The sequence below is a fragment of the Coregonus lavaretus genome, assembly GCF_964263955.1.
Source record: "Coregonus lavaretus genome assembly, chromosome: 3".
Lineage (NCBI taxonomy): Eukaryota > Metazoa > Chordata > Actinopteri > Salmoniformes > Salmonidae > Coregonus > Coregonus lavaretus.
Window position 1 is genome coordinate 41,973,328 of NC_139990.1, and position 21,355 is coordinate 41,994,682.

The 21,355-nt window shown below is 46.9% G+C and overlaps 1 pseudogene across 1 annotated transcript in view; it reads left to right on the forward strand.

Moving 5' to 3' along the window:
• Window positions 1–1,092: 1,092 nt before the first annotated feature.
• The window catches only part of LOC311107354 (collagen alpha-1(XIV) chain-like), a 148,862-nt pseudogene continuing 128,599 nt past the window's right edge, over window positions 1,093–21,355 (forward strand). The window contains exons 1-11 of the transcript in view: window positions 1,093–1,182; window positions 2,350–2,469; window positions 3,732–3,896; window positions 5,816–5,977; window positions 6,615–6,775; window positions 9,633–9,762; window positions 9,998–10,143; window positions 17,546–17,675; window positions 17,893–18,032; window positions 18,413–18,539; window positions 19,803–19,946. The product of the transcript in view is annotated as a collagen alpha-1(XIV) chain-like (transcript). The remainder of the gene's footprint in view (window positions 1,183–2,349; window positions 2,470–3,731; window positions 3,897–5,815; window positions 5,978–6,614; window positions 6,776–9,632; window positions 9,763–9,997; window positions 10,144–17,545; window positions 17,676–17,892; window positions 18,033–18,412; window positions 18,540–19,802; window positions 19,947–21,355) is intronic.

The window sequence follows — 21,355 nt, forward strand, 5'->3', positions numbered from 1 at the left end:
AGGAAGGTTGTTCCACAGCTACTTGAAGAAGCAGTATCTAGAGGAAGGTTGTTCCTCAGCCATTTGAAGAAGCAGTATCTAGAGGAAGGTTGTTCCACAGCTACTTGAAGAAGCAATATCTAGTGGAAGTACAAATGCCTTCCATGACAAAAGACAGCAGATCTTAAATTATGTCAAATAAAGGAATGACTTGAGAGAGGCGATGGAGTAGTCCTCTAGACTGCAGTTGTAGTCCTCCCTAAACCTGATTTACTGACTGCTGTGGAATCCTTCCATTAACCCAGTGTGTTGGAGTGTGTGTGTGTGTGTGTTTGATAGTTTGTGGATGTGTGTGTGTGTGTGTTGGAGTGTGTGTGTGTGTTTGGAGTGTGTGTTGGATTGTGTGTGTGTTGGAGTGTGTGTTGGAGTGTTTGTGTGTGTGCTTTGTGCGTGCCTGCATGCATGTGTGTGTATGTTTGTGTTTAACAACTAAAGCTCTTATCTCTCCCAGAGCTGGCTTCTAGAGAAGTCATTTTCCCACATACTCTAAGCTGAGATATGTCTGGTCTGGACAGCATCCCACCGTGGTAGAGGCTCTTCTACAAAGTTTTCTGGTTCTTGGTTCTCAAAGAGAAGTGATGTCCCACTTATCTGGGATGATACAGCAACAGCATTAGTGTTACAAACAGACTGGTTAATGTCTCTGTCTTTTACATTATGCATCTGCTGTGTGATGTGATTTCTGTCTCACTGTTCTGTAGTGTGCTTGTTCAATAAAGGCTTACCTTGAAAAATATCATCTGGAAATGGTTGTTTCTTTCCCATATTTTGAAGTACATTTTGCATTTATTTTGTCATGATATTCACGTTGTCATTCATGATATTCACGTTGACTGTTTCCTGTACTTATCTACATTGTTGACATACTGTATTCTGATGTAATGTTCTCCTGCTGTCTGGTTGTCCTGCAGTGGATCCGTTTGTCTGTACGACTCAGGCCATAGCTGACATAGTGATCCATGTTCTCCTGTCTTACCCTCTTTCCAGTGGATCCGTTTGTCTGTACAACTCAGGCCATAGCTGACATAGTGATCCTGGTAGATGGATCCTGGAGCATCGGCAGGATCAACTTCCGCTTGGTCCGCATGTTCCTGGAGAACCTGGTCAACGCTTTCAGCGTCGGGATCGACGAGACCAGGATAGGTAAGCAGTAGCATCACTGTCTATTATTAACCAGGATAGGTAAACAGTAGCATCACTGTCTGTTATTGACCAGGATAGGTAAGCAGTAGCATCACTGTCTGTTATTGACCAGGATAGGTAAGCAGTAGCAACACTGTCTGTTATTAACCAGGGTAGGTAAGCAGTAGCATCACTGTCTATTATTAACCAGGATAGGTAAGCAGTAGCATCACTGTCTATTATTAACCAGGATAGGTAAGCAGTAGCAACACTGTCTATTATTAACCAGGATAGGTAAGCAGTAGCATCACTGTCTGATATTAGCCTTACTGTACTGTACTGTCACAGGGTTCAATAGCTTTACTGTACTGTATTGTCACAGGGTTCAATAGCTTTACTGTACTGTACTATCACAGGGTTCAATAGCTTTACTGTACTGTACTGTCACAGGGTTCAATAGCTTTACTGTACTGTACTGCCACAGGGTTCAATAGCTTTACTGTACTGTACTGTCACATGGTTCAATAGCTTTACTGTACTGTACTGTCACAGGGTTCAATAGCTTTACTGTACTGTATTGTCACAGGGTTCAATAGATTTACTGTACTGTACTGTCACAGGGTTCAATAGCTTTACTGTACTGTACTGTCACAGGGTTCAATAGCTTTACTGTACTGTACTGTCACAGGGTTCAATAGCTTTTCTGTACTGTACTGTCACAGGGTTCAATAGCTTTACTGTACTGTACTGTCACAGGGTTCAATAGCTTTACTGTACTGTACTGTCACAGAGTTCAATAGCCTTACTGTACTGTACTGTCACAGGGTTCAATAGCTTTACTGTACTGTACTGTCACAGGGTTCAATAGCTTTACTGTACTGTACTGTCACAGGGTTCAATAGCTTTACTGTACTGTACTGTCACAGGGTTCAATAGCTTTACTGTACTGTACTGTCACAGGGTTCAATAGCTTTACTGTACTGTACTGTCACAGGGTTCAATAGCTTTACTGTACTGTACTGTCACAGGGTTCAATAGCTTTACTGTACTGTACTGTCACAGGGTTCAATAGCTTTACTGTACTGTACTGTCACAGAGTTCAATAGCCTTACTGTACTGTACTGTCACAGCCTTATCCTAAAATGAAATATATGTTATTCTATTCTATTCTACTGTGTTCCCTCCCAGGTCTGGCCCAGTACAGTGGGGACCCCAGGATAGAGTGGCATCTGAATGCCTTCAGCACTAAAGATGCAGTACTGGATGCTGTGAAGAACCTGCCCTACAAGGGAGGCAACACACTGACAGGTACGCTACACCAGCAGCTCCCTCTGACTTCATCCCTAATGACAGCTATGGAAAGGTCAAAATACATTTAGCCCAGAGGGGGATGTTAAGCAATGCTTAATACAAAATCTACACAGATGTACTGAAATCTGTTTATAGGGGGATGTTAAGCAATGCTTAATACAAAATCTACACAGATGTACTGAAATCTGTTTATAGGGGGATGTTAAGCAATGCTTAATACAAAATCTACACAGATGTACTGAAATCTGTTTATAGATTTTTGCGTGAATGTAAAGTGGTTAATTAAGGGTAACAAGAGTCAATGAGGAGGCTATGTGACTTTTCGAGGTATCAACCAGTGGAGCCATCATCAGTGAACTGTGTGTATCTGTGTAGCTGTGTATCTGTGTATCTGTGTATCTGTGTAACTGTGTATCTGTGTATCTGTCAATCTGTGTAGCTGTGTATCTGTGTATCTGTGTAACTGTGTATCTGTGTAACTGTGTATCTGTGTATCTGTCTATCTGTGTATCTGTGTAACTGTGTATCTGTGTATCTGTGTATCTGTCTATATGTGTATCTGTGTATTTGTGTATCTGTGTAACTGTGTATCTGTAAATCTGTGAATCTGTGTATCTGTGTAGCTGTGAATATGTGTAGCTGTGTAATTAACTGTTTAACTCTGTATATCTTTGTGTATCTGGGTACACTAAGTGTACAAAACATTAGGAACACCTTCCTAATATTGAGTTGCATCCCCTTTTTGCCCTCAGAACAGCCTCAATTCGTTGGGGCATGGACTCTACAAAGTGTCGAAGCGTTCCACAGTGATGCTGGCCCATGTTGACTCCAATGCTTCCCACAGTTGTGTTCAAGTTGGCTGGATTTCCTTTGGGTGGTGGACCATTCTTGATACACACAGGAAACTGTTGCGTGTGAAAAACCCAGCAGCGTTGCAGTTCTTGACACACTCAAACCGGTGTGCCTGGAACCTACTACCATACCCCATTCAAAGGCACTTTAATAGTTTGTCTTGCCCATTCACCCTCTGAATGGCACACACACAATCCATGTCTCAATTGTCTCAAAGCTTTAAAATAATTGGAAATCCTTCTTTAACCTGTCGCCTCCCCTTCATCTACACTGATTTAAGTGGATTTAACAAGTGACATCAATAAGGGATCGTAGCGTTCACCTAGATTCACCTGGTCAGTCTATGTCATGGAAATAGCATGTTTTGTCCACTCAGTGTATCTGTGTATATCTGTGTATCTCTGTAGGCCTGGCCCTGACCTATATCCTGGAGAACAGCTTCAAGCCCGAGTCGGGCTCCAGGAGTGGCGTACCCAAAGTTGGTATCCTGATCACAGATGGGAAGTCCCAGGATGATGTGATCCCCCCCGCCCAGAGCCTGAGGGACGCTGGCGTCGAACTCTTCGCCGTCGGTAGGACGCAGGGCCTTGTTGTCCTTACTGTAGTATGAACACATGATGGTGTCTTTAGGTGAACCACAGTGCATTCGGAAAGTATTTAGACCCCTTGACTTTTTCCACATTTTGTTACGTTACAGCCTTATACTAAAATTGATTAATTTGTTTTTTTCCCCCTCAACAATCTACACACAATACCGCATAATGACAAAGCAAAAACACGTTTTTAGACATTTTTGAACATTTATTAAAAACTGAAATATGACATTTACATAAGTATTCAGACCCTTTACTCAGTCTTTGTTAAAGCACTTTTGGCAGCGATTACAGCCCCAAGTCTTCTTGGGTATGACGCTACAATCTTGGCACACCTGTATTTGGGGAGTTTCTCCCATTCTTCTCTGCAGATCCTCTCAAGCTCTGTCAGGTTGGATGGGGAGCGTTACTGCACAGCTATTTTCAGGGCTCTCCAGAGATGTTCGATTGGGTTCAAGTCTGGGCTCTGGCTGGGCCACTCAAGGACATTCAGAGACTTGTCCTGAAGCCACTCCTGTGTTGTCTTGGCTGTGTGCTTAGGGTCGTTGTCCTGTTGGAAGGTGAACCTTCTCCCCAGTCTGAGGTCCTGAGCGCTGTGGAGCAGGTTTTCATCAAGGATCTCTCTGTACTTTGCTCCGTTCATCTTTGCCTCGATGCTGACTTGTCCCTGCCGCTGGAAAACATCCCACAGCATGATGCTGCCACCACCATGCTTCACCGTAGGGATGGTGCCAGGTTTCCTCCAGACGTGACGCTTGGCATTCAGGCCAAAGAGTTCAATCTTGGTTTCATCAGACCAAATAATCTTGTTTCTCATGGTCTGAGAATCTTAAGGTGCCTTTTGGCAAACTCCAAGCAGGCTGTCATGTGCCTTTTACTGAGGAGTGGCTTCCGTCTGATTGGTGGAGCGCTGCAGAGATCGTTGTCCTTCTGGAAGGTTCTCCCATCTTCACAGAGGAACTCTAGAGCTCTGTCAGAGTGACCATCAGGTTCTTGGTCACCTCCCTGACCAAGGCCCTTCTCCACTGATTGCTCAGTTTGGCCGGGCGGCCAGCTCTAGGAAGAGTCTTGATGGTTCCAAACTTCTTCCATTTAAGAATGATGGAGGCCACTGTGTTCTTGGGGACCTTCAATGCTGCAGAAATGTTTTGGTACCCTTCCCCAGATCTGTGCCTCGACACAATCTTGTCTCGGAGCTCTACGGACAATTCCTTCGACCTCATGGCTTGGGTTTTTGCTCTGACATGCACTGTCAACTGTGGGACCTTTATATATAGACAGGTGTGTGCCTTTCCAAATCATGTCCAATCAATTGAATTTACCACAGGTGGACTCCAATCAAGTTGTAGAAACATCTCAAGGATGATCAATGGAAACAGGATGCACCTGAGCTCAATTTCTAGTCTCATAGCAAAGGGTCTGAATACTTATGTAAATATGTTTAAAAAAAAATATATATATATATATATATATATATATATATTTTTTTTTTTTTATATACATTTGCAAAAAATTATAAAAACCTGTTTTCGCTTTGTCATTATGGGGTATTGTGTATAGATTGCTGAGATTTTTTTATTTATTTAATCCATTTTAGAATAAGGCTGTAACGTAACAAAATGTGGAAAGAGTCAAGGGGTCTGAATACTGTGAGACTTGATGCTGTCGGTAGGACACAGTTAGTGTGCCATGTATGTTGTTTTAGAGGCAAAGGCTGACATGGGCTGACAATGTGACACATTTGGATATACTTCTGCCCTTTGTGTTATGTTAAGGGCAGCAAAAGGAAATGGATAGATCTTGATCTTAATCCTAATCTTGATCTTAATCTTAATTTAAATCTTAATCCTGATCTTAATCTTAATCTTGATTTTAGTGCTCTCTCTCCCTGTGTGCAGGTGTGAAGAATGCTGATGAGAATGAGCTGAGGGCCATAGCTTCTGAGCCTGACAACACTCATGTGTACAACGTGGCAGACTTCAGCATCATGAGCTCTATAATAGAGGGACTTACCAAGATAGTCTGTGAACGGGTAGAGGAGCAGGACAAGGAGATCAAAGGTGAACAAATCAAATCAGAGAGCAAAGCTGTTGACACGTCAGTCATCATACTACTGTCTACCTTTACAGTACTGTCTCATGCACTTAGACATAGTGCACAGTCTTTAATATTGAGCAGGCCTCAGGTAGTCACTAGAAATCTGAGCTGAAATAACTCCTGTCTGTTTAATACACTTCATACTTAATCAGCATGCATTTGAATCATCATAATGCTGTCCATATGTAGTGCATACTGAATAAACAGGTTCCAAAAGGGATCTTCGGCTGTCCCCATAGGAATACCCTTTTGGGTTCCATGTATAACCCTCTATGGAATGAGTTCTACATGGAACCCAAAAGGGTTCTACCTGGAGCCAAAAGGGTTCTAGCTGGAACCAAAAAGAGTTATTCACAGGGTTATCCTATGGGGACAGCTGAAGAACCCTAGATAGCACCAGAGTGTACTGTACAAACCTTCCAGACCATACATTCTCTAACCGTCCGTTATAATGTATCTCCAGGAGAGACGGCAGGTAAGGAGACACAGGTAGCTCCTCGGGACCGAGTGACATCAACATGTCCTTACAGTACAGTATACTGAACAGTCTTTCACCTTATATGATGCTATCCTGGACTATCTGAATGTATGTTTCTCCAGGAGAGTCTGCAGAACAGGAGACACAGGGAGCTCCTCAGGACCTAGTGATATCAGAGGTGACAGCCAGGAGTTTCAGGGTGTCCTGGAGTCACGCCCCCGGCAGTGTAGAGAAGTACCGTGTGGTGTACTACCCTGCTACCCAGGGAGGACGGCCTGAAGAGGTATACACTCACACACCATCTTGCTCTCCCACCCAATAGTTGTGTATCCGTTTTTTTTATGTCCATCTGCTGCAGTTGAAACCAGGGGTCGTAACCTAAATCATTTTTCCAATCGTTTTTTTCCGACTAGCAAAATAAAGTTCTGAACCGGTTCGAACCAAAAAAAGTACCAGTTTATATCATTCCTTTCGGTTCCTTTTTTAACCTGTGAAATCAACAGCTTTTTACATTTAGCTCATTAAATATCTTCACCAATCATTGCGGATAGAGCAGGCAAGCTAGTTGCGCAAGATGCAACGGAAATTTTGCGGGTGGGGAGAGATAAAGAGAGGGTTGAGGAGGAGGCTTGAAGCGCTCGGCATCTTGTTATGACATGCATTATCTGAATTAGGTCCACATAATTATACCTAGGAGGAGCGGCTTCTATGGAGGAACTTTGAATGTCCTTTGAGCTAGCTAGCTAACAAGCTTGAGCTAGCTAGCTAGCTAACAAGCTTGTGTGTGCAGAGTGGCACCAGAATTAAAAACACGTCTTGTCGTTTTGTAGTTAATAAATCCAACGTGAAACGTGATAACTAGGCCTATAGTATCCTTAACTAGCATTGACAGAGTGAGGGCTTTGCATAGGCGCTTTGTTGCATCCTTTTGTGGGACTAGAAAAAAATGCCTGGAACGTTAAATAACGTTATTAACCGGTTCCCATGCTTTTAAAATAACGGTTCTGTTCTGGAACAGTATGGATCACTTTCGTTCCTGGTTCCGTTTCTGTTCCTTGAAAAATGTCGTTATTTTCCAGTTTTTCAGTTCTGTTCCCTGAACCGTTTCCAACCCTGGTTAAAACACACCCACTGTAAATTCAGTGAGACACAAGACAATAAATGACTGAATGCACACCTGATACTGCAGTGAAATGTCAGTCATTCCCCTTGCCCTGTCTTCTGTCCTCCTCCATCCCTCGCCTGAATCCATCCAGTACTCCAGTCATAGTTGAAACACTCACTGGGAAAGACAACGGAGTGCACACGCGACACTTGCACTGTAATTTCGGGGTCACACCCCTGGCCTCTATCTGCGTTCCTGTGTCCCTCATCCCCTGTATCCATCCAGTACTCCAGCTGTTTAGGGCGGTGTCCCAAATGGTGCCCTGTGGGCCCTGTCAAAAGTAGTGCACTACATAGGGAATAGGGTGCCATTTAGGACACAACCTAGATGTGTGCTGATCAGAGAGGCTGGACTATAGAGACGTATGGCAGTATTGCCAGGGGAGTTAGATGTAGTTTCCTGAACACATACAGGACTACTTTACTGGATGTATTGACTCCAGATGTACAGGACTACATTACTGAATGTATTGACTCCAGATGTACAGGACTACTTTACTGGATGTATTGACACCAGATGTTCAAGACTACATTACTGAATGTATTGACTCCAGATGTACAGGACTACTTTACTGGATGTATTGACTCCAGATGTACAGGACTACTTTACTGGATATATTGACTCCAGATGTTCAGGACTACTTTACTGGATGTATTGACACCAGATGTTCAAGACTACATTACTGAATGTATTGACTCCAGATGTACAGGACTACTTTACTGGATGTATTGACTCCAGATGTTCAGGACTACATTACTGGATGTATTGACTCCAGATGTTCAGGACTACATTACTGAATGTATTGACTCCAGATGTACAGGACTACTTTACTGGATATATTGACTCCAGATGTTCAGGACTACATTACTGAATGTATTGACTCCAAATGTACAGGACTACTTTACTGGATGTATTGACTCCAGATGTTCAGGACTACTTTACTGGATGTATTGACTCCAGATGTACAGGACTACTTTGCTGGATGTATTGACTCCAAATGTACAGGACTACTTTACTGGATGTATTGACTCCAGATGTTCAGGACTACATTACTGAATGTATTGACTCCAGATGTACATGACTACTTTACTGGATATATTGACTCCAGATGTTCAGGACTACTTTACTGGATGTATTGACTCCAGATGTTCAGGACTACTTTACTGGATGTATTGACTCCAGATGTACAGGACTACTTTACTGGATGTATTGACTCCAGATGTTCAGGACTACATTACTGAATGTATTGACTCCAGATGTACAGGACTACTTTACTGGATGTATTGACTCCAGATGTTCAGGACTACATTACTGAATGTATTGACTCCAGATGTACAGGACTACTTTACTGGATATATTGACTCCAGATGTTCAGGACTACTTTACTGGATGTATTGACTCCAGATGTACAGGACTACTTTACTGGATGTATTGACTCCAGATGTTCAGTCTCTGTGTATCTCTCAGACCCAGTCTCTGTGTATCTCTCTGACCCAGTCTCTGTGTATCTCCCTGACCCAGTCTCTGTGTATCTCTCTGACCCAGTCTCTGTGTATCTCTGTGTATCTCTGTGACCCAGTATCTGTGTATCTCTAAGACCCAGTCTCTGTGTATTTCTGTGTATCTCTCTGGCCCAGTCTCTGTGTATCTCTCTGACCCAGTCTCTGTGTATCTCTCTGGCCCAGTCTAGCTGTATCCTTCTCTCCCAGTCTCTGTGTATCTCTCTGGCCCAGTCTCTGTGTATCCCTCTGACCCAGTCTGTGTGAATATCTCTGTATCTCTCTGACCCATTCTCTGTGTATCTCTCTGCCCCAGTCTCTGTGTATCTCTGTGTATCTCTCTGACCCAGTCTCTGTGTATCTCTCTGACCCAGTCTCTGTGTATCTCTTTGACCCAGTCTCTCTGTATCTCTCTGACCCAGTCTCTGTGTATCTCTGTGTATCTCTTTGACCCAGTCTCTCTGTATCTCTCCCAGTCTGTGGTGGACGGCACAGTGAACTCTGTGGTTGTGCAGAATCTCAACTCCTTGACAGAGTACCAGTTAGCTGTGTTTGCTGTCTACACCAGCTCAGCTAGCGAGGCACTTCGTGGCAGCGAGACCACATGTGAGTCCACCTCCCTTCTCATTGTCAGCAAGACTATTTTCTACAGTTGTTATTTTTTCCTCAGCTCCTGTGCCAAGTTGGATGTGTGTAAACATACTCTTTCACCTAGGTTTAACCCACATTTATGTGTGTGTGTTTGTGTCTGTATGTCTGTGTGTCTGTGTGTGTTTGTGTGTGTGTGTCTGTTCGTTCCTGTGTCTGTGTGCGTTCCTGCGTGTCTTCACGTGTGTCTCAGTGGCTCTTCCCATGGTGAACGGCCTGGAGCTGTACGATGTTACCCACAACACTATGCGGGCGCGGTGGAGCGGTGTGCAGGGCGTCTCTGGGTACACGGTCCTCTACGCCCCCCTGACCGAGGACGGGACCTCCGACGAGAAAGAGGTACCCCAGCCAGAGGGCTGCGAGCCTGGGTGGGATCGGTCTGGGGGAGGGTTCTTCCTGGAGGGGCTGGTGGTGGTCCGTGTCTCTTTTCTTCTGGTGAAATCTAGCATGAATACTCCCTAGTTACTAAACCACAGGATCACCGGGGTGGTAGGCTTTGTGTCAGTGGATCTGGTGCTAAACTGAAAAGAAACTCCAGCAGCACACTGGTGATCTTGATGCTTCAGAGGTTTATTGGATCTGGTGGTGTCATGGAGGCAGGAGAGGCCTCAATAAGAGGACTTCCTCTGTCCCTGTCTCTGTCTCTGTCCCTATCCCTGTCTCTAGAGAAAATGTTGCAGTTTTAAAGAAAGTTTGCTTCAATTCTACTCATTTTGCCAGGGGGCGGAGAGAAGATTTTGCAGTTTTTTAACTAATTTCATGCAATTCTACTCATTTTGCCATGGGGCAGAGAGAATATTTGTCACGTACGTTAAGAGAGGGGTCGGACCAAGGCGCAGCGTGAAAGGCGTACATGTTTATTGAACTAATAAACACACGACACAGTAACCAAAATAACAAACTTAACCGTGACGGTCCAAAGGGCTAACACACAAGCCTAAACAGGAACACAACAAGATCCCACAACACAGGCAGGAAAACTGGCTGCCTAAGTAGAGACAACGAGCGACAGCTGCCTCTGATTGGGAACCACACCCGGCCAAACATAGAAATACAAACCTAGAATATTCACACCCTGACCAAACTAGCTAGAGTTCTATAGGCCAGGGCGTGACAATATTTAGCAATTTTATAACTAATTTCATACAATTCTACTCATTTTGCCATGGGTCGGAGAGAAGATTTTGCAATTCTATAACTAATTTCATGCAATTCTACTCATTTTGACATGGGGGCGGAGTGTGATGAGTGTGATAGAAGGAGTCAGGCGCAGGAGGGTATTCACCGAATGCAGAGTTTATTCCGTCGTACACACATGGCGACAAACGAAACAGGCACAGGGGACATATCTACCCTGGCAATACATTTACATTACATTTTAGTCATTTAGCAGACGCTAATTATCCAGAGCAACTTACAGTTAGTGAGTGCATACATTATTTGTTATACCCCCCCGTGGGAATCGAACCCACAACCCTGGCGTTGCAAACGCCATGCTCTACCAACTGAGCTACATCCCTGCCGAACATTCCCTCCCCTACCCTGGGCCAATTGTGCGCCGCCCCATGGGTCTCCCGGTCGCGGCCGGCTACGACAGAGCCTGGATTCGAACCAGGATCTCTAGTGGCACAGCTAGCACTGCATCGCAGACCACTGCGCCACTCGGGAGAGTATACAAGCTACAATACAAGGTAACAATAGCTCCAACAATAACAGGCACAGGGGAAATATCTACCCCGGCAATAACAAGGTACGAGTAGCTCCACCGAGCTACACTACTATCACAAAGAAACAATCACCCACAAGGACAAGGGGGGCAGAGGGAACACTTATACACTGACTAATGAGGGTATAAGAACCAGGTGTGTGTGATTGACAAGACAAGACAAATGGAATGATGAATAATGGAGCGGCAGTGGCTAGTAAGCCGGTGACGCCGAACGCCGAAGCCTGCCTGAACAAGGGGGGGAGGCAGCCTCGGCGGAAGTCGTGACAATACCCCCCCCGACCTCGGCGACGGCCAGGAGGACGCGGAGCAGGGCGAGCCGGATGGTGACGGTGGAAATCCCGCAACAGGGAGGGATCGAGGATATCCCTCACCGGGACCCAGCACCATTCCTCCGGACCGTACCCTTCCCACTCCACGAGGTACTGAAGGCCCCCCACCCGACACCTCGAATCCAGGATGGAACAGACCGAGTACGCCGGGGCCCCCTCGATGTCCAGAGGAGATGGAGGAACCTCCCGCACCTCAGACTCCTGGAGCGGACCAACCACCACCGGCCTGAGGAGAGACACATGAAACGAGGGGTTAATACGGTAATCAGGGGGAAGTAATAACCTATAAGTGACCTTGTTGATTCTCCTCAGGACTTTGAACAGCCCCACAAACCGCAGGCTCAGCTTCCGGCAGGGCAGGCGGAGGGGCAGATTCCGGGTCGAGAGCCAGACCCGATTCCCCGGTACGAAGACCGGGGCCTCACTGCGGTGACGGTCAGTGTTACGAACCCCGTGGCTCTAAACATCTAGGGTGGATGGACATGAGACCCGTAACATAAATTCATGCAAATTATAAGTGTGGCATGGAATAGTGAGAACAAATAGGACACAACTACCATGAACTACCGTCAAACACACATGGTTTATTTCAGAACACACGGTAAGGGTTTGGGAAAAAGGGCTGAGCAGGACCCAAGAAATGAAACAATAGTGTAAAACCCCCTAAACTGATCTAGCCTGCCTGAAGAACCGCTAGGCTACTGCTAGTCATACAAAAGTACAGTGGGTGGTCCGCTCAGGTCTAACTAGTGTTTTTAGACAGATTTCTTCCTACGGGTAATGTACGCCCAAGGGCAACTAGCTTAAACTCCCCTTTTCCCAGAAACACACCAAGCTACAAAACAGGGTAATCAGCAATAAAGTACGTACACAATACACAGGACACAACAGTATCCACACTCACATAAAGAAATGGATTCTAACAAAGTTACCAATAGGGTAACCAACAACTTAGTGAGTACACAACACACAGGACACCACCGTGTCCATACTCACATATGGCAAAAATCTCTCTCTCTTGCAACACACACAAGTTTGGTTTTTATAAAATGGGATGTGTGATTGAACAAACGAGTAACAGGTGGTGCAATTCACAGGAATGTTCACTGATTGGTCCAATCATCAGACACCCCAACGACCACCAATCAGGAACATACAGGACACCTGTGATTAGGGCAGAAAGAGTAGAAACACACAAAAACACAGGATACCTGTATCCGTAACAGTCAGCGTTGGCCTTCTGACGACGCACAGCGCGCTGTAGGTGAACGTTGGCAGCGTCCCACGTCTCCTCCGCGCGCCAAAACCAGTCATCCACCACAGGAGCCTCGGTCTGGCTCTGGTGCCACGGTGCCAGAACCGGTTGGTAACCTAAAACACATTGGAATGGCGTTAGGTTATTAGAGGAGTGGCGGAGAGAGTTCTGGGCATATTCTGCCCATGGCAAGAACACCGACCACTCCCCCAGCCGGTCCTAGCAGTAGGAACGCAGGAACCTACCCACATCCTGATTTACCCGTCCCACCTGCCCATTTGACTCGGGGTGGAACCCAGAGGTCAGGCTGACCGAGACCCCCAGACGTTCCATGAATGCCTTCCAAACCTTGGACGTGAACTGGGGACTTCGGTCGGACACTATATATCCTCTGGCACCCCGTAGTGCCGGAAGACGTGAGTAAACAGGGCCTCCGCAGTCTGCAGGGCAGTGGGGAGAACGGGCAGAGGAAGGAGGCAGCAGGACTTGGAAAAGCGGTCCACAACGACCAGGATGGTGGTGTTACCTTGGGAGAGGGGAAGATCAGTCAATAAATCAACACTAAGGTGAGACCATGGTCGTTGTGGAACTGGTAAAGGTTGTAACTTACCTGCTGGGAGGTGCCTAGGTGCCTTACTCTGGGCACACACCGAGCAGGAGGAGACGTACACCTTCACGTCCTTAGCCAAGGTAGGCCACCAGTACTTTCCGATCAGGCAGCGCACTGTACGAACGATACCTGGGTGACCAGAGGAGCGTGACGTGTGTGCCTAGTAGATCAGACGATCACGGATAAGAGCAGGCACGTACCGCAGCCCAGCTGGACACTGAGGTGGAGATGGATCTGTGCGTAATGCCTGCTCTATATCCGCATCCATCGCCCATACTACCGGCGCCACAATGCAGGAGTATGGGGGTGTTGTCTCTGGGCCTCTCCTCTGTGTCATACAGCCGGGACAGTGCGTCTGCCTTCACATTCTTCGTACCCGGAATGTATGACAGTGTAAAATCAAACTGGGTGAAGAATAGGGCCCACCTGGCCTGGCGAGGATTCAGCATCCTCGCTGCCCGGGTGTACTCCAGGTTACGGTGGTCTGTCCAGACGAGGAAAGGGTGTTTCGCCCCTTCGAGCCAATGCCTCCACACGGTCAAAGCTCGGACAACAGCCAACAGCTCCTGATCACCAACGTCGTAGCTCTGCTCCGCCGGGCTGAGCTTCTTAGAGAAGAAGGCACAGGGGCGGAGCTTGGGTGGCGTGCCCGAGCGTTGGGATAGGACAGCGCCTATCCCTACCTCGGACACATCCACCTCCACTACGAACGGTAGTGATGGATCGGGGTGGGCCAATACGGGGGCTGAGGTGAACAGACCCCGCAGTCTCCTGAAGGCCAGGTCAGCCTCAGCAGACCAGCGGAGCTGGGTTGGCCCACCCTTCAACAGGAATGTAAAGGGAGCTGCGACCTTGCCAAAGCCCCGGATAAACCTCTGATAGTAGTTGGCAAAGCCAAGAAAGCGCTGCACCTCCTTAACCGTGGTTGGAGTCGGCCAATTACGCACGGCTGAAATGCGATCTCCCTCCATCTCCACAACTGAGGTGGTAATGCGGTATCCGAGGAAGGAGACGGACTGCTGGAAAAACATACACTTCTCTGCCTTGGCATAAAGGTAATTTTCCAACAGTCGGGCCAGCACTTTGCGAACCAGAGACACATGCTCGGCGCGCGTAGCAGAATACACCAGGATGTCATCGATGTAGACCACCACACTGCGACCAAGCATGTCCCGAAACACCTCATTCACAAAGGACTGGAAGACGGATGGAGCATTCATCAAACCATAGGGCATCACCAGGTATTCATAATGCCCCGTGGTTGTGCTGAATGCTGTCTTCCACTCCTGAACACGCACCAGGTTGTATGCACTCCTGAGTTCTAATTTGGTGAAGAAGCGTGCCCCATGCATTGACTCAATCACTGAAGGAATGAGGGAGAGAGGATAACTAAATCTTATAGTCTCCTTGTTCAGTGATCGATAATTAAAGCACGGGTACAGACCGCCGTCTTTCTTCTTCACAAAGAAGAAACTCGAGGAGGCGGGTGAAGTGGAGGGACGTATATACCTCTGGCCCAGGGACTCGGTGACGTATGTTTCCATAGCCTCCGTTTCAGCCTGCGACAGAGGGTACACATGACTCCTGGGAGGTACAGCGTCTACCCGAAGGTTCATCGCGCAATCCCCCGCCCGATGAGGCGCGGGGGGATGCGCATGGTGGAGGTGCCGTCTGGACTTTCCACCGTGGTTGCACCAACGGAAACACCTAGACACCTACCCTGACACTCTCGCGACCACCCCGTGAGAACCCTCTGCGGCCATGAGAAGGTGGGGTTGTGGAGTGCTAGCCAAGGGATGCCTAATACCACAGGGAAAGCAGGAGACTCAATAATCGAAAAAGTAACCTGTTGACTACAACGTGTGGTGTACTGTCCCTTCGTGCCACCAGAGTGGCACTGTCGCTGTCGTCCTCCGCTTTCTCGGACGGCGGCTCCACTCAGCTCCATCAGCTCGGGAGTCGGTGGTCCGGGGTGGAAACGGGCAGACCCCTATCAGGACGTCCTCTGGCTGCCAGCAGGTTGTCCAAACGGATGGCCATGTCCACCAGTTTTGTAAAAGACAACATGGTGTCCCGGCAGGCTAGCTCCCGTCGGACGTCCTCCCGCAGATGGCACCGGAAATGGTCGATCAGAGCCCGCTCGTTCCACCCAGACCCCGCTGCCAGAGTCCGAAACTCCAACGCGAAGTCCTGCCTCAGGTGGACCAGCCGCTCGCCCGCCTCTCGACCCTCGGGCGGGTGATCGTAGACCGCCCGAAAGAGGCGAGCGAACTCCCCGTAGTCCTCCAATGCGGCTCCTCCTTCGTTCCAAACCGCGTTGGCCCACTCCAGGGCTTTCCCCGAGAGGCAGGAAACGAGGACGGACACCTTCTCCCGCTCCGATGGCGCCGGCCTGATGCTGGAGAAGTAAAGCTCCAGTTGGAGGAGGAATCCTTGGCAGAGCACCGCCGTCCCGTCGAACACCCGTGGTAGGGATATCTGGATCCCTCCGGGTGCTGGGGTGTAGGTTGCTGGATCCGGTTGGCCAGCTGGTCTCGACAGATCGGGTTCTCTCCTCTCCAGGCGTTGGAAGACCTGAAGAACCCGATCCATCACTTCCCCCAACCTGGCCAGCATCGTGGACTGCTCCTGGACCCGTGCCACGACTCCAGGCATGCGCTCTTCTCCCGCTGACACCATAGCGGGTGGGTGATTCTGTGATGAGTGTGATAGAAGGAGTCAGGCGCAGGAGGGTAATCACCGAATGCAGAGTTTATTCCGTCGTACACGCATAGCGCTAGATAGCGAAAAACGAAACAGGCACAGGGGAAATATCTACCCCGGCAATAGAAGGTACGAGTAGCTCCACCGAGCTACACTACTCTCACAAAGAAACAATCACCCACAAGGACAAGGGGGGCAGAGGGAACACTTATACACAGACTAATGAGGGGATAAGAACCAGGTGTGTGTGATTGACAAGACAAGACAAATGGAATGATGAATAATGGAGCGGCAGTGGCTAGTAAGCCGGTGACGACGAACGCCGAAGCCTGCCCGAACAAGGAGGGGAGGCAGCCTCAGCAGAAGTCGTGACACGGAGAGAAGATTTAGCAATTTTATAACTAATTTCATGCAATTCTACTCATTTCGCCATGGGGCTGAGAGGAAAATTAGCTCTTTTACATTTTGCCATAGGGTGGAGAGAAATGTTAGAATTTTTTTATATGATATCTGAGTGAGACTGACTAACAAAATCAATGGGGGACCCTGGTCGGTAGTTCGACCATGATAGCAAGTTTAGATAGCTGTCTGCTAAACTAATTTAGCAATCCAAAAAAAAAATTGCTGATATGGGCTAATTGACTGACTATCAGTGACTGACGTAACAAGAGGAAAACTGCTGATGCACAACCACATTTAGAAATTGTGTATTCTACTATTCTAACTCTGAACCGTAAGTTGAGACCCAGACTGAGTTCCTAAAAAATATATATATTATCAGAGGGCCTTCAAAAGGGGTGCCGCGGGCCGGAATATTCCAGAAGATGCCTCAGAAATAATACTGTACATTCTATAAAGCTTTTTTCAGACAGTGGAAAGAAGTTACATGTTTCATATTGAATTATTCTCCGTACTAATCAGGCTTCCAGATGGTACTTCTTGGGTTGAGTCCCAATGGCACCCTATTCCCTATATAGTCCACTACATTTGAAAATACAAATACTACAAAAGTAGTGCACTATATAAGGAATAGGGTGTCATTTGGAACGCACCCCACTGTGTCACCAGGACCTTCACTGGTGCCACGTTTTTCCCATTTCCCATTAAACCAACAGATGAAGGTGTCAGACGCAGTAACTGATCTGGAGCTAGAGGCCTTGACTCCTGCTACAGAGTACACTGTGACAGTCTATGCCATGTATGGAGAAGAGGCTAGTGATCCTATGACTAACCAGGAGACCACCTGTGAGTGTCCTCTCAAACTTACTGTAACATATTCAACAATTCAGATAAAGGAGAGATATACTGTATATCTTCCTGTCTTCAGAAGTTGTAACTATCTCTTGTAGCTGTATAGCACTTTGTGACAACTGCTGATGGAAAAAGGGCTTTATAAATACATTTGATTGATTGATTGATCTCTGCAACATGACATATTGAGTTAACCCCTTTGTGTCTACAGTGTCACTGAGCCCTCCCAAGAACCTTGTGTTCTCTGAGGTGGACCACAACTCAGCCAAACTGTCGTGGGAAGCTGCCTCTAGGAAGGTGACAGGATACCGCATCATGTACGTCAAGACTGGCGGGCTACAGACTAATGAGGTGAGAGACAAGACTAGGGGATTTAACCTAGAACAAGACTAGGGATTTAACCTAGAGTTATCCATATATTGCATCTGACTTCCTCCTCCTCTCTCTCTCTCTCTCTCTCTCTCTCTCTCTCTCTCTCTCTCTCTCTCTCTCTCTCGCACGCTCTCTCTCTCTCTCTCTCTCTCTCTCTCTCTCTCTCTCTCTCTCTCTCTCTCTCTCTCTCTCTCTCTCTCTCTCTCTCTCTCTCTCTCTCTCTCTCTCTCTCTCTCTCTCTCTCTCTCTCTCTCTCTCTCTCTCTCTCTCTCTCTCTCTCTCTCTCTCTCTCTCTCTCTCTCTCTCTCTCTCTCTCTCTCTCTCTTCTCTCAATACTGTGTGTCTCTGTTTCCCCTTAGGTGGAGGTGGGTCCAGTCACGTCCTGGACTCTAAATGACCTGACGTCTGTAATGGAGTATGAGGTGGCCATCTTTGGGATCTACAACGAGGGCCAATCAGAAGCCCTCTCTGGCATGTTCACCACCGGTAAGAACCAATCAGAGTCTATCAGAGTAGTGCCAGATGGCAGGGTTGGCACTTTAGGAGCTATTTTATTGGTACTAACCAGGTCAGAGTACTACTGTAGTATGAGTTCTTCCTATTGGTACTAACCAGGTCAGAATACTACTGTAGTATGAGTTCTTCCTATTGGTACTAACCAGGTCAGAGTAGTACTGTAGTATGAGTTCTTCCTATTGGTACTAACCAGGTCAGAGTACTACTGTAGTATGAGTTCTTCCTATTGGTACTAACCAGGTCAGAGAAGTACTGTAGTATGAGTTCTTCCTATTGGTACTAACCAGGTCAGAGTAGTAATGTAGTATGAGTTCTTCCTATTGGTACTAACCAGGTCAGAGTAGTACTGTAGTATGAGTTCTTCCTATTGGTAATAACCAGGTCAGAGTAGTACTGTAATATGAGTTCTTCCTATTGGTACTAACCAGGTCAGAGTAGTACTGTAGTATGAGTTCTTCCTATTGGTACTAACCAGGACAGCGTAGTACTGTAGTATGAGTTCTTCCTATTGGTACTAACCAAGTCAGAGTAGTACTGTTGTATGAGTTCTTCCTATTGGTGCTAACCAGGTCAGAGTACTACTGTAGTATGAGTTCTTCCTATTGGTAGTAACCAGGTCAGAGTACTACTGCAGTATGAGTTCTTCCTATTGGTACTAACCAGGTCAGAGTAGTACTGTAGTATGAGTTCTTCCTATTGGTACTAACCAGGTCAGAGTAGTACTGTAGTATGAGTTCTTCCTATTGGTACTAACCAGCTCAGCATACTACTGTAGTATGAGTTCTTCCTATTGGTACTAACCAGGTCAGAGTACTACTGTAGTATGAGTTCTGCCTATTGGTACTAACCAGGTCAGAGTACTACTGTAGTATGAGTTCTTCCTATTGGTACTAACCAGGACAGAGTACTACTGTAGTATGAGTTCTTCCTATTGGTACTAACCAGGTCAGAGTAGTACTGTAGTATGAGTTCTTCCTATTGGTACTAACAAGGTCAGAGTAGTACTGTAGTATGAGTTCTTCCTATTGGTACTAACCAGGTCAGAGTAGTACTGTAGTATGAGTTCTCCTATTGGTACTAACCAGGTCAGAGTACTACTGTAGTATGAGTTCTTCTTATTGGTACTAACCAGGTCAGAGTACTACTGTTGTATGAGTTCTTCCAGTCAGAAGTGATGTGTGTTTTACTTCATCTTCTATCTGATCTGATGATGCTGTTTGATCTCTCTAATAGACCCTGTGCCAGGCCACCTTGACCTCCAGGCCAGTGAGGTCACCACAGAGAGCTTCCGGGTCAGCTGGGGTCACTTTGTTCCGGGCATCGTCCTCTACAAACTGACCTGGGCTTCTAATGATGGAGAGGACACTAAGGAGGTCAGTACTGGGACAACCCACTAATGAGGTCAGTACTGGGACAACCCACTAATGAGGTCAGTACTGGGACAACCCACTAAGGAGGTCAGTACTGGGACAACCCACTAATGAGGTCAGTACTGGGACAACCCACTAATGAGGTCAGTACTGGGACAACCCACTAATGAGGTCAGTACTGGGACAACCCACTAAGGAGGTCAGTACTGGGACAACCCACTAATGAGGTCATTACTGGGACAACCCACTAAGGAGGTCAGTACTGAGACAACACACTAACGAGGTCAGTACTGGGACAACACACTAACGAGGTCAGTACTGGGACAACCCACTTAGGAGGTTGGTACTGAGACAACACACTAACGAGGTCAGTACTGGGACAACCCACTAACGAGGTCAGTACTGGGACAACCCACTAAGGAGGTTGGTACTGAGACAACACACTAACGAGGTCAGTACTGGGACAACCCACTAACGAGGTCATTACTGGGACAACCCACTAAGGAGGTCAGTACTGAGACAACACACTAACGAGGTCAGTACTGGGACAACCCACTAACGAGGTCAGTACTGGGACAACCCACTAAGGAGGTTGGTACTGAGACAACCCAAAAGGGAAATCAGACCTGTATCAATACATTTGTCAAATGCTTCCTAAGACTCTTCATGCTGTGTATTTAGTTTGCCAGGTAAAATAGAATCAATGGAATAGTCCCAAAAGTGCAAACTCCAATATCCATATGCCAAGTTAGATACTTTACTTGATTGGGTGCCTGATTGACTAGGTTTTTAGAGGCTGATATAACTGTGATCATGCCTCAGATCCAAAGTGTTGATAATCTGTTCTTAACAAGAGAACATCAGCTGCAGAATGACACAATGCTCCAGTCTCTAGCCAGCTGGTGAAATATTAGCCTGGTACCAGATCTGTTTGTGCTGTTTTGCCAACTCCTATGACAGCAGCCATTGGAGTTGGCTATAAAGCACCAAACCGTTATGGGCCCAGGCTAGTGAAATATGTTATGGGCCCAGGCTAGTGAAATATGCTCTCTGAACTGACACACCACCCTCATGCATCACCTGGGCCTGGCCTTTTCCTGGGTCCTGACTGACTGCTGTAGCTAGCTGGTCTTTCCAGATAGCACAGCAGGACTGCAGGTCGGTGTGTTTTCCTGGGAGTCACCGCTGCAGGAAATAATATGTGTCCCAAATCACACCCTATTCCCTGTAAAGTGCACTACTTTGGATCTGAGCCCTATGGGCCCTGGTCAAAAGTAGTGCACTAAATGGGGAATAGGGTGCCATTTGGACCGCATACTGTGACTGTAGAGCTGTGAGTCTGTGACTCTGAGGTAGGGTGGTGGAATGTTACACCACTGAGACCCCAAAACGCTCTGTCGATCTGGAGAGGAGAGA